The sequence below is a fragment of the Pseudorca crassidens genome, chromosome 5 (genome assembly GCF_039906515.1).
Source record: "Pseudorca crassidens isolate mPseCra1 chromosome 5, mPseCra1.hap1, whole genome shotgun sequence".
Lineage (NCBI taxonomy): Eukaryota > Metazoa > Chordata > Mammalia > Artiodactyla > Delphinidae > Pseudorca > Pseudorca crassidens.
In genome coordinates, this window is record NC_090300.1 from 72,743,923 (window position 1) to 72,758,466 (window position 14,544).

The window sequence follows — 14,544 nt, forward strand, 5'->3', positions numbered from 1 at the left end:
AGGGATGTAAAGTAAGTAGAGTTCTCATACACTTTTTCTGTGAACGTAAATGGATACAACCATCTTGAATATCTTTAATGTGTTTGCTAAATCTGAATATGTTATGCCCCAAGACTTAGTCATTCTAATCTTAATGTATAAACTCAATACAATGAGTGCATCTATGCACCAAAAGTTACGTATGAGAATATGAATAGCAGCTACATTCATGATACCCAAACTTGGAGAACAAATTGTGAAATATTCACTCAATGAAATATTATACATAAATGTAAAACAAAGAATTGCTGCATGCAAAGGCAAGTAGACATAATACTGAGAAAATGAAACTAGACATAAGGAAGTACATATTATATAACTCATCTATATAAACTTCAAGCACTAGCAAATCTAATCTGATGGTAGAAGCCAGTATAGTGCTTCTATGGGGGTGGTATTAAGTGGGAGGGGCCATAAGGGAGGCATCTAGGTATAGGTAATGTTATAAATCTTAGGTTAAATGGTGGTGACATGAAAGTATACAGCTCTAAAAATTCATCCAGTTGTAACACTTAAGATTTATGCATTTTATTATTTGTATGTTATACTTCAATATAAGAAAACTAAGAAAAATATTCTTAAAGCATTAAAAAATTGAATCCATGTATATATAGAAATGTAGGAGCTTAATCAAGAGAGCTTTATGCTTCAATGCAAGGTTGGCTTGTTCTGAAAATCCATCAACGTTATTCACTACATTAACAGATGAAAAGGAGAAAATATAATCTCAGTATATATGGAAAAATGATTTGATATACCTCAAACCTATTCATGATTTAAAAAGACAGACATGAAGCTAGGAATGGATGAGAACTTTCTTAACTGCTTAATTTATAGAGTGTATTCATTTCTTAAAAAACTGCAGCAAACATCATTTCCTGAAACTGGAAACAAAACAAAGATGTTTGTTATCAGCACTTCTATTCAATAGTGTATAGTACATCCTCGCTAGCACAGAAAACACAAGGGAAAAAAAAAAAGTATACTGATTGGAAGAGAAAAAGTAAAACTGAGAATAATCATAGACAACAGATTGTAGGTACTTTTAAGTTTTCCATTTATACAGAAAAAAATTAGAATTACAAAATTATGAATACTAATGCATAAAATAAATGATATTTTCTATAGCCACAACCAGAAAACTTTGTAAACTACCATTTAAAATAACATCAAAAAACTTTGCATAACTATGAATGAATAAATATTTTTTGAAATGAGTAAAAATGCTTCACACAGAAAACTGCAAAAAATATTACAAGAATTTTTTTTTTAAAGTTAATAAAGGAATAGTCTATGTTCAGGATTGTAAAGGTGTCATTTCTCTCAAAATGTTTTATATGTTTGTTGCTAACCCAATCAATATTCCAGTGGAGGTTTTTTGAAGTTGGCAAATTGAGTCAAAGTTTATGTAAAAATCCAAAGGGGCAAGTATATTTAAGATTATCTCAAAGAATAAATGTGAAAGAATTATATTCCCAGTTGTTAAGTCTTATAAAACTCACGATGAATTTGAGTATGTAGTATTTATGTAAGTGTAGACAAAAATACAATGGAACTAAAGAGAGTCCAGAAACGGATTCACCCATATATGAATACTTAGTTTATAAAAATGACACTGAAGGGGTCTCCCTGGTGGCGCAGTGGTTGAAAGTCTGCCTGCTGATGCAGGGGACACGGATTCATGCCCCGGTCCGGGAAGATCCCACATGCCACGGAGCGGCTGGGCCCGTGAGCCATGGCCGCTGAGCCTGCGCGTCTGGAGCCTGTGCTCCGCAATGGGAGAGGCCACAACAGTGAGAGGCCCGCGTACCACCAAAAAAAAAAAAAAAAAAAGTAGCGTTAATGTAGTTGTACAGCCTAATAATATTCCATAGAAAGCCAACATAACCAAAATCTCTGCAGACTATGGTGTGACCAAAAATGGGAATTAATGTACCCATTAGGCAAGACTGTGAATGTGTATTTCTTTCCACATAATGTGTATTTCTTTCCACATTATTGATGGGGATTGAGAATAATGCATTCCCCAGACCAGTAATCACAGACCAAATGACAAATATTTTGTAGATCCCTTTCAGTAAAAACACCACATCTACCGGAGCAGTCACACTTGAGACTGAGGTTACTCAACGTTTTTGGTAGTTTACAATGATCTGCCACAATTTATCTGGTTTTCATAGGCGCCAAACAGGTAAATTGAATAGGGAATAATGAGGACTCCAAAATCTGTGTCCTTTAAGTCTTTGTTTGTAGAACTAACCTCTTCAGTTATTCCCAGGATATATTGCTTCTGCTTTACTATATTGGATAGAAACCAAGGGGGAGGGAGCAGTTTTAGAGACTTTCACCTGACCCCTTCTACTATAATGGTTTTTACTAAACAGGTCAAAAAACCTAAAGCAAGTGAGGGAGCAATCTATACAGAATTTGGGGACAAAGCACTCCCAGGTATCTCAAAATAAAGACCTTGACTTTTGAATATGTTTGGAGCATTTAAGAAATCAAAGGGTCCGGTTTGTCTGAGTGAGCAAGGGGAGGGTGATAGTGAAGACTGAAGATTTTATTACACATCTCACAGAAACTGATAGGTTATGCAGATAAAGAACTCATTAAGAAAGGTAAAGATTAGAAAAACAATAAACTTGATCTATTATTCACATATATTCTCTTATATTGAACAATTGGTGAATACACATTAATTTAAGGCAAATATAGAACATTCATGCAAGCTGATGACCATAAAGCAAACTTGCTTTATTATAAAACTATCATGGAGCTCACATTCTATGAAATTAAGTTAGAAATATAAACATTGAAGACAAATTCATCAACCAAAAAAGTACAGTTGGAACTTTAAAAAAAATGTTAAGTAACTAATGAATCAATTAATATATCATTAAGATTAAAGAGTGCTTAGAAGTGAATGGTAATTAAAAGGCTATATAGTGAAACCCATGAGAAACAATTAAAGCAGTAATGTAAAGGAGAAATGTAAGTTTTAAATCATTAGATTTTGGGGAAAAAAGGCTAAATATTAATGAGTTATGTATTGAAGATAAATAAACTGAAAAAAGAACAGTAGAATAAACCCCAATGTCATAAAGGTAAGAAGAGAAAGTAATGAATTAAAGAACTAATCTACACTTAAGAAGATAAACAAGTCAAGAGCGATTTCTTGAGAAAAACTAATCAATTGACAAATCTGAAAATATACATAAAGAAAAAATCAGATGTGGCAAATAGTTTGTTACATTGTCTCTGATAAAGGAGTAAGTCCTCAAAGCAAAAATAGTTAGCTTTAAGAACTGTGTACACAAAAGCATTCTCCATGTTCTAATTGTTCATCCCTTTTATGGACATTAACTGGGTCTCTTAAACATACACATTAAATTTTTCTAATGGGCTGATTCATTATTAATAAACAAACCAGAAATGTGCATAAAAATATGCAAAACACCTATCAGTTTACAAATTTAGATCTAAATTTTCAGCAATTGAACACGTATACAAAGTGTAAATGTATAACTTACAACCAATAGAAAAATTTAGAAGACAAAATTCCTTAAACAACAGCTCATTTTTTTTTAATCCTATTCAATTTTAGACGATCTTGGGAGAGCATCTAATTGCTTTTTTCAGACCAAGAATAAAACTTGCAGTCTTGTTTAACACATTTACTGTTATTCAAGTTCAAAATTGCAAGCCCCATTGTCCATAAAAAAAGCATACTTCCTTCACCAGTAAAATTTCATTATCTATTATTTGGGACAGGAAGCAGTTTACACTAAAATTTTAAATTAAATAAACAGTGAATTTATCATGTCTCAATATATAAACCAAATCTTTCTCATGTATTGCTCTCCAGATACAGCAATGGCAATGATAATAACTCCTTATATTTCTCTTGCACAGTAGAGTTCATAAAACATTTTACAAACCTTGTTTCATAAAACTCATCTAGTCCAATGTATTTAATTTAATCTTCATCAAGGGGAAAGAAAATATTAGGAATTCTGTTAAAATCTTACTATGGTCTCCACCTAGGCCACCCTCATGATGGATAAGGTCCATCAAAATAAGTAGCCAAATCTCAAGTCTCCCCCATTTCTCACTTTATATCCAGAAATTCCTCTTTTCCCTTTTCCCCTTCTCTCGGGGTTCTTTATTTGTGGACTCTAATCATCATTCTACTCTCCCCCCTTTTCTTTCCCTCTCATTTGTGCACTACCCCCAGGGCTTGGAGGTACTCCAAGCACAGTGAAACCATGAAGAGCTCACCACCATCATCCCAGTTTAACACTCTTATTCACCACCACTGCCGTCCCCTCCCCTACTCCCCTTCCCCCTCTCTTCTCATTTTCTAACTCCCCTCCCCTCCCTCCTTTCTGCTCACTATTCAGCTTTAGTTCTAAGACAAAATAAACCTTGGCATTGGTCCTCAGCAACCCTTCTTTCCCTGTCCTCCCTGCTTTACCACCGTTTCTCCTCTACCCCAACCTTTCCCAGTGCTTAGAGGCTTGTGAGAGGAGATTAAACTAATCCCATCCACCGACAAGCTCACTAAGCAGTTCCTGAGTAAAGTCCAAAATTCCTGCCAAGCAATAGAGCTGGGGGAAAAATTAATGTAACAATCAGCACATTATAGCGATAGCTTTTCTGTGAAAATTCTTTCTCATTTAATAATCCCATATAAAGTCAGGAAAAAATATGAAGCATGGAGGGGAATATAGGGACAATTAATTTTTTTTCTTATTAAACATAAATTAAGCAACTAAGTATGTTGGCACCATGGTACTTTTTTTTTTAAGTAATTTAACCTACCTTTTTCTTCACAAAATGGGAATGAGTGTGTAAATAGCCAACATTTAAGTGGTTTTGGATTGGTTCATTTGTTAATTAATACTTAAGAAAGTAGAATTAGAAAGACTGGGCAGGAGTAAGGCAATTTCAGAGCGTGGTGCCTGCAGCATATTGATGCCTCTGTTCCTGGCTCCAGTCCTGAGAGACAAGGAAAGCCACAGTCATCCCTCCATCTTTAAAAGGAGATAGGCCACTCCTACTACCTTCTTCCAATACCTTGGTTCGCTCACCCAGTATACATAGGTTTCTCTAGAATACAAGCCTAAAAATATAATCTGATAGGTAATATTTCAATCAGCATCTTGAATACCTGCAGATTTCACAGCATTTTTACTTGTTTTCAAGGAACTAATTTGAAATAAATTTGCGTCTCAAAAGCTGAGGTAGGCAGAGGCAGTCATTGCCAGTGTCTGTGTAGGGGGTAAGAAATTTCTATTCAAGCAAGGGTGAATGCAATTGGTAATGTTTAAAAAAAAAAAAAAAGTGGGAGGAGTTCAAGGGGAAAGTTTAGCCTCAAGGGTAAATCTATGATTTATATTCTTGGCATTCATTATGCCAAAGAATTCCATGTTTAAACGAAATGGAAAGGGTTTTTGAAAAAATAAAAGAAATAAACAAAAAGAGCTCTAAAGACACAACTGAAAGGCTGAAACCACATTGAGGGCAACAACCAAGAGAAGTGTTAAACATTATCTTCTAGAACAAGGAAAGTCCTAACCAACTCCTCTAGTATTTAAGAAAAGGTACTTCTAAATGAGTCCCCCAAAAGTGAATTGTATTCAGAAAGGCATTTAAACCACAGTTATGCAATGTCAGACTCCCCAAAGCAATAGATCTTTTCCAAATACCTTCATGTTTTCCTGAGAAACTTTAGAAAGAAAGAAAGCACTGAATTTGGTATTCACTTTATTATATATATATATATATGTATGTATATATGTGTATATATAAAATAATAATATATTATGTATATAAAATAAAGTGAAATATATATATATATACACAATAACAGCCATTGTGAATTCTTGATGCCTTTTAGCTATTGATAGGAACCAAAAAAAAAAAAAAAAAAACCTTCATCATTTCACCAAGTGTTTACTGGACACTTATTCTTGGAAAATCACTATGTTTGACAAAAGGTTCCTGAATCCAAGAAGTACGGCTTTGGAAATATTTTTGTGTTATAATTGTTTTTATAGTTACCTTTCTTAAGTTTAAATATATACATATTAACTCCTACTTCGAATTGAGATTGTATAGGGGTAAATGATACCATACTACATGGATTATTTCAGGCATATTTCATGTGATAAACACATGGGAGAAACAATCTATTCTGTATTTCCTTGTGTAATATTTTCATTAATATTCCAGAAATTTGAACTATTATCAACCACATAAATTTGCCTAAAACAATACAATACAATATGTTTTCTTTCACATGCTGTGCCGTCATTGATTCTCACACTTTCTAGAGTAGGAAGAGCATGTAATAATTGCTGATGAGAACAGTGATGGACACAATGTTTCTTTTTCTATGATATGATAACAACCTACTGAGTAGGGGCTCAAAATTAGATTGTCTTACTTCTGTCTCAGCTTCTTAATAGATAGAGCTGGCTGTAATCCCACTGATAACTCATTCTTAGCAGACTGTGTCAGCAGCTTCACTTTGCATGCTACCCAAGAAGGAACAAGAGAGATATCAGGGAACTGCATGCACTCACTTGTATCCTTTATTTCCAATTAATGCTGCTGGTTTAATCACCCTCCCTCCCTCCTTTCCTTTCATTCACAAATATTTATTTTGAACTTAAAAAATGAGTCAGACTGGAGATACAGCAATGAACACAACAAAGTTCCTCCCTAATAGAATGTATAAAATTGGACAATAAGGCAATAAACTTATAAATGTATAATGTAGTAGTGACAAATATTATGGAGATAAATTAACAGAAAGGAATAAGGGAGTGCTAGGATGATGCCATGTTAGAGTGGTTAGGAAATGCCCCTCTGCTCAGGTAACATTTGAGCAGAGATTCAATGGAAGTGAGGGAAGGAGTCATGCTTGTCCAGAGCAGATATCTGGACAAGACAATTTTAGATGGATGGAATAGCAAGTACATGCCAAGGAAGACGAGGAGGCTAGCGTGACTGCAGAGGGGACTTAGAGGCAGAGCAGGGGCGTGCGGGAGGTGACAGGGCTCAAGTGCAGAAGGACAGCGGAGGGAAAGATCATAAATGGCTCCTCAAATGAGATGAGGAGCCACTGGAGGTTTGTGAAAAAAGGAGAGACATGATTTGATTTCTACTTTTCACAGATCACTAGGGCTGCTGGCTAGAAAATAACGTAAAGGGCAAGTTGGAAGCCTATCAAATGGTTACTGTAATACAAAGCACAGATGAGAGATAATGGTGACTTGAACCAGGACAGTCGTGGTAGAGATGGAGAGAAGTGGTTTGATTTTGGATATATATTAAGTTAAACTATTTGAAATTGATGTTTTTAGAGGTAAAAAATGGTCCAGATTGGCAATTTTATACGGGTATACGTAATATTTGAAGGTAATGCCAAAGGTATCTTGCTATGAATCAGAACTACTGTGTGTGGAAAAAAAAAAGTACATTGAAGCTAATTGCAAGGTTTTTTGAGCTGAACTCAAATAGAAGAATCCTTAACTAAGATGGGGAGGACTGCCAGAGGGTAAGTTTTAGAGGCCAATCAGTATCTTCTCTTTAATATGTTAAGTTTAAGATGCTTATTAGTCATTCAAGTAAAGATATCAAGGACTTCCCTGGTGGCGCAGTGGTTGAGAGTCCACCTGCCGATGCAGGGGACTCGGGTTCATGCCCCGGTCCGGGAAGATCCCACATGCCGTGGAGCAGCTGGGCCCGTGAGCCATGGCCGCTGAGCCTGCGCATCCGGAGCCTGTGCTCTGCAACAGGAGAGGCCACAACGGTGAGAGGCCCGCGTACTGCAAAAAAAAACAAAAAAACACAAGATATCAAGTAAGCAGCTGGATGTGTTTTGGAGCTTGGCAAAAGGTTCAAATTGGAGATACAAACTAAAGAGTAGCCCCTATGAAGAGTCGTCTCAAAGCCATATGTCTTAGTCCATTTGGGTTGCTATAACAGAATATCATAGCCTGGGTGGCTTATAACAACAGAAACTTATTTCTCACTGTTCTGGAGGCTGGAAAGTGTAAGATCAAGCAAGGTCCTGCCAGATTTGGTGGCTGTGAGGGCTTACTTCCTGGTTCATAGTTGGCTGTCTTCTTGCTGTGTCTTCACATGGTTCAAGGGGGAAGGGAGCTCTGTGGGAATTCTTTTAAATGGGGATGAATCTCAATTATGAGGGTTCTACTCTCATGACCTGATCACCTTCCAAAAGCACCACCTGCCAATACCATTACACTGGGGATTAGGTTTCAACATGTGAAGTTGGGTGGAGGGGAACACAAATATCCAGTGTATAGCATTCCACCTCTTGCTTTCCCAAATTCACATCCTTCTCACAGGCAAAATACATTCATTCCACTGAATAGCCCCAAACATCTTAACTTGTCCCAGCATCAACTTTAAAGTCTAAATCCAAAGTCTCATCTATGTATCTAGATCAGATATGGGAGAGACTCAAGGTAAAATTCATCCTGAGATGAATTCCCCTCCAGTTGTGAACCTGTAAAAACAAACAAATTATGTTGTTTTAAAAAATACAATGGTGGAACATGTATAGAATAGACATTCCTATCCCACAAGGGAAAAAGGAGAAAGGAGTGACAGGTCCCAAGTAAGTCTAAAACCTAGCAGGGCAAATTTCATTAGACCTTAAGGCTGGAGATAATTCTCTTTGGCCTGGATGTTCACTGGGAAGGCTCTTTAGTAGGCTCTCAGCCAGGCCTGCCCTTAGTGTTCTCCCCAGGTTGGGTTACAAGGCTCCTAGCAGCTCTCCTTTGAAATCTAGGGAGAGGCAGCCATGTCCCTGGGCCCTTACACGCAGAGCACCAGTAGAGAGGTATTGTGGGGATGCTGCCAAAGTTTGTTGCCTGCACCCTCCAGCAGGCAATCACTCCAGTCAACCCAGGTGTCTCTCTAGGGCCCAACTGAACTATACTTAGCTCCTGGGGTAGCTGAGGAACTCCATGGATAATGGCATGGGCACTGGAGTGTGAGAAGCAGAGCCTGTGATGTAAGGCTAGACAGCCTGGGATGAAATCACCTACATACCTAGTGTACATAGTGTACATAGCATTGTGACAAATAAGTTACAGGACTCTGAATTCCAATCCATCTGTGCCACATACTATGTCTCTGTGCTTAGAAATGTCATTTAATATAGTCCCATGCCTCAGTTTCCACATCTGTAAGATGGGGATAATGATATTAGTGCTCACATCATAATGTTGGTGTGAGTCTTAAAAGAGTTAATGCATTTAAAGTACTTAGAACAGTGCCTGGCATACAGTAAGTGCTATATTAAGTATTAGTTATTCTTTCTCCATCTTCTAACAGATGGAGAAGGTTGTGTTGGGAGGTTTAAAGCCAATGCTAAGTTAAAGTGAAAACCTATAAGCAATCTCACCTTCGATGCTAACATATTAACATTTCTTCAGGGGAAAAATCATGATGCTCAGTTCATCTTCATAGTTCTTACAATCAGAAGAATCAATAGCAATATGATAGATTTGTATCTAAGCTTTGGGAGCTGTGTTTTTCTATTTTACAGTAAAGCTAGGAGATAACTTATCATGGAATGTTCACCAGATGCCAATTTAAACTGGAAACTCATTTACCCTTCCGAAGATGAAGTAATTAACACTTATTAAGCTTCTGCTATATACAAGAAATTGTAGTAAAGAGGTAGTGTTAAGAACACAAATATCAATTCCACTCTAGCAGTACTGAGAAAGAGCTTTGGAGTTGGGCAGAATTGTAGCTGAGTTCTGTCACCACTGTTTGCTTTGGGGAAAGACTACTCAACATGCCTGAGCCTCAGATTCTTCATCTGTAAAATAGAAATAATAAAGATCTAACTCATAATGTAGTTGCTTTATTAAATAAAGTTTGCCTTTAATTGGTTGGGAAAGAAAACCCAACAAAGTTAAAATACTTCAGAGACAACTTGTAATAAATACAATGATTATTGAAGACCAAAAATTGTGTACCACAGGAGTACAGAAGAGAAAGAAATCTTTTTCCAGAAAGGTTTCAAAGAGAAGGTGGCCTTCATTTAGCAAATAAACACGAGAATGTGTATTTCATTATATCAGAGACAGTGGCAACAACGAGGGAGAACTCACAGAATGTATAATGGTAAAATATATATTTTGACCAGAGTGAAAAATACTTGAGGGTGAGAGGATAAGGAGAAATAATACGGGAACTGGTTGATTGGAAATAAATTTAAAGGGTATTGATAATTCTGATATTCTGATGAAGATTTTGAACTTCATACCTATATTAGAGTTCTCCAAAGGAAAAGTACCAGTAGGAGGTATATATATACAGAAAGAGAGAGAGAGAGAGAGAGATTTACTCTAAAGAATTGTCTCATGGGAAACAATATGAAGGCTGGCGAGTCCCATCTGCAGGATGACTGGGCAAGCTGGAGATCCAGGAGAGACAATGGTGTAGTTCCAGTCTGAGCCCAAAAGCTCAGAGAACCAAGAAGGTCTATGCAGTGTAGTTCTAGTCCAAAGGCTGGCAGACTCAAGACCCAGGAAGAGTCAAAGTTTCACTTTGAATCTGAAAGCAGGAAAAAGTCAATGACCCACTTTTAAGATAGTCAAGGCAGAAGGAATGCTCTCTTGCTGGGGGTGGGGTGATGGGTCAGCTTTGTTGTTCTTCAGGCTTTTACCTGATTGGTTGAAGGAGGACAATCTGCTTTACTCAGTCTACTGATTTGAATGCCAATCTCATCCAAAGATACTCTCACAGAAACACCTAGAATGATATTTGACCAAATATCTATGTAACCCCATGACCCAGTTAAATTGACATAGAAAATGAGTCATCACAATACCTTTGTGATTTGGAAGTCATTGAAAGCTTGGAAGCAGGGAAGTACATCATGAAGAAAACAATGCATTAGGAAGAAAATCATGAATGGATTTCTGTGTAGTGAGGTAGAGGGAGAAAATACTATGTAGAAGCCTAAAATGAGGTAATAATAACATCAATCCACATGGAAAGAGGAAAAGATTAGAAAGAAAGTGGAAAGAAAAAGTATGTTGTGCCATTTGCTTATATATATATATATATATATATATATATATATAAAGCCATATATATATGGCCTTGACATTCCATGAGTCTCCAGGTTTCTAGTCTGTGGTGTGATCCAATAAATTCCTATGATTAGAGACAACAGGCAAGGAATCCACATAAAGAATATACTTTCCGTGGGCTTCCCTGGTGGCGCAGTGGTTGAGAGTCCGCCTGCCGATGCAGGGGACATGGGTTTGTGCCCCGGTCCAGGAAGATCCCACATGCCATGGAGTGGCTGGGCCCGTGAGCCATGGCTGCTGAGCCTGTGCGTCCGGAGCCTGTGCTCCATAACGGGAGAGGCCACAACAGTGAGAGGCCCGCATACCACAAAAAAAAAAAAAAAAAAAAAAGAATATACTTTCCACAGTTAATTTTGGTTGACTATCCAACAGCCATTTCCCCTATTTTTTTGGTTGAAAGAACTTATTCATTTAATAAATATTGACTGCCTCTGTGGACAGTGTTCAGGTGTCCAGAGGCCAGGTAAAGAGCCACCTGGAAACTGGACCCCTCTCCAGCCCCAGGGTATTGATTTTAATTAGTCTCGGTGAGTCCTGGTAATTCCATTCTTCTTGACATTTAATGGTTGAGAAACAGATATAAGATGCAATTTTAGCCAATGAAATGTGAGAGGTAATTTTCCAGGAGTGTTTTGGTAAGGTTTTTAATCTTTTTTTCAGCCTTAAATGATGCAAAGTAGGGCTAACCAGAGGGAGAATTTAATTAATTTAACTATATTAAAATTATGAACTTCTATTATTAATAATGTTCATAAGATACCATTAAAAGATGGGAAAAAATAGTCCACAGAAATGGAGAAGACATTTAAAATTATATCTTAAGCAAATGGCAAATTTCAGAGTATACAAAGAAGTCCTACTGATTAAAAGGAAAAGACAACCCAGCAGAAAAAAAAAAGACAAAAGTTTTGAATGCACACTTCACAACATGATACAGATATAATTACAAAACAATAGAAATATGTCTCCATATAAAACAATCAACAAAATATTTGTATGTACAAAATTTGTATATATAAAATCTTTTATATACATATAGTATCTATAGAAACTTTATAAAATCTACATATATGTATATATGTGAAATATTTTGTCTGTGTTTATATTATGTTGAATTTTATATATTATATGAAAAAGTGTTCAGCCTCACTGGTCATCAGGAAAGTGCATAATAGAACCACGATGCAGTACTAACATATATCTACTAGAGAGTTAAAATTTAAAAAAAGAAACTACTAAGTGGTGAAAAGAATGTAGAACAACTAGAATTCTTATAAACAGTTAATGGGAATATACATTAGCAAAACTATTGAGTTTTTCTGCTGTAGCTACTAAATCTGGACATACATAAACCTTATCTAGCAATTTTACTCCTAAGTGTAATATTCATTTCTTCATCAAAGAAAAGCAGTTATTTGTTCATTAAAAAACATGTTCTAAAACTTTGTTCCTGAAGGGTCTGGGCCATTAGTAATCTTGCCTGAATTGGGTTATTGTAGTTTTCTGTTGACTTTTATCACGTGATATGATATCATGTGATTTGATATTGCTAACAAATGCCCTAAGAAATATCCTATATTCCAGACATATTCTTTCTTACCTCCATTGTGGAGTAGCAGTCTAATTTTCTCCTGGTAATCAGTATCAATCACCCAAAGTAGTCCCTGTAGCAGGACAAAAGTTGTTTCTCAAAAGAAGAAACTATCCATAGAGAATGGCAGGGCTTTGTTCCAAACTCCTGAGTCAGCACCGTAATTGACTTCTAGTGGCCTGCCTAAGACTCAAACAGCATCCCTACCTGACACTGTCACTTCAAGCACCAGTAGATCTGCTGGATCATATGACACAAGTGGAAGAGCAGCTTGCACAGCAGACTACACCTGTTTCAGAGCCTTCTTGCTCTGAGCTCCATTCAAAACAGATAGCTTTTTGGATCATTCAATAAGTGGGCTGGAGTAACATATGTAAATGAGGAATATGTTGTCTCCCAAATCCAAAGAGGTTGTGCCTCTTTTTTTGGTTGTAGAAGGGACCAGATGCAGCAACTTATCATTTGCCTTAGAAGAGATATCTCCACATGTCCCACACAACTGGGTCCCCAGAAACTTTGCTGAGGTAGAGGTCGATGAATTTTGTCAGATTTATTTCCCACCTTTTGACGTACAAGTTTCTTACCAATAAGTCTAGAGTGGTTGCTACTTCTTGCTCATGTAATGGACCAGAGTGGTTGCTACTTCTTGCTAATGTAATGGACCAGTGTGATTGATGGTTGTCTTATGGAAAGGAAAGGCAACCAAGATCCCTGTGAACTAAATTATGACATAGGACTGGAGAATTGATATACCCTGAGGTAGGATGGTAAAGGTGTGCTGCTGGCCTCCTCAGCTGAGATCAAGCAGCTTCTGGTGGTATTTACTAATAGGTATGGAGAAAAAAATTTTCCATATTAATAGTTGCACTTGAGAGGATGTGTTAGTTTGATCAAGCAATGAAACCAATTTTGGTGCAGCAGCTACAATTGGAGTCACCAGCTGGTTAAGTTTATAAAAATCCACTGTCATCCTCCAAGATCCACCTGTTTTCTGCAGAAGTCAGAAAGGCAAGTTGAATGGGGATGTTATGGAAATTACCTTCAAGTCCTTGATGATGGTACTAATCTTTACCATCTCTGCAGGAGTGCAGCTTTGTTTTTAGTTCACTATTTTCCTAGGTAGAAGTAGTTCCAGTAGCTTCCACTTGATCTTTCTCACCATAATAGTCCTCACTCAATGAGTCAAGTTACTAATGTGCAGATTCTGCCAGTTGCTAAGTATGTCTAGTCCACTTATGAATTCCAGTACTGGGAAAATAACCATAGAATCAGTTTGGGGACCTACTGTTTGACAAACCTGAACTAAAATTTCATTAATCATCTGATTCCATAAGTCCTACCCTGACTAGTGGACCACAGCAATATTTTGGGTCTCCTTGAATTAGTGTCAGTTCAGAACCAGTGTACAATAATGGCTAATTATTTCCTTTTCCCTATGTATAGTCACCCTGGTAAAAGGCCGTAGGTACCTTCAGGGAAGGCTAGGAGAAAGATTAACAGTACAAATTTTTGACAGCGTGGTAGGGTCCTTCCTCAAGAGGACCCAGCCTCCCCTTTATTCAAGAGTTTTGGGGGCTATAGACTGGCTCATATCTAGGAATCAATTGATTGACCATGACTCAGTTTTTATGATTCAAGTTAGACTTTAGTTCACTTAACCTATAACGATCCCATGTACACAGATCAAGTAAGAATTTAGTAGACTGTCCACTATTTTACTTCTAGGACTCTGCGAGGCTATTGTGATAGCTGCTTTGACTCTGCTGT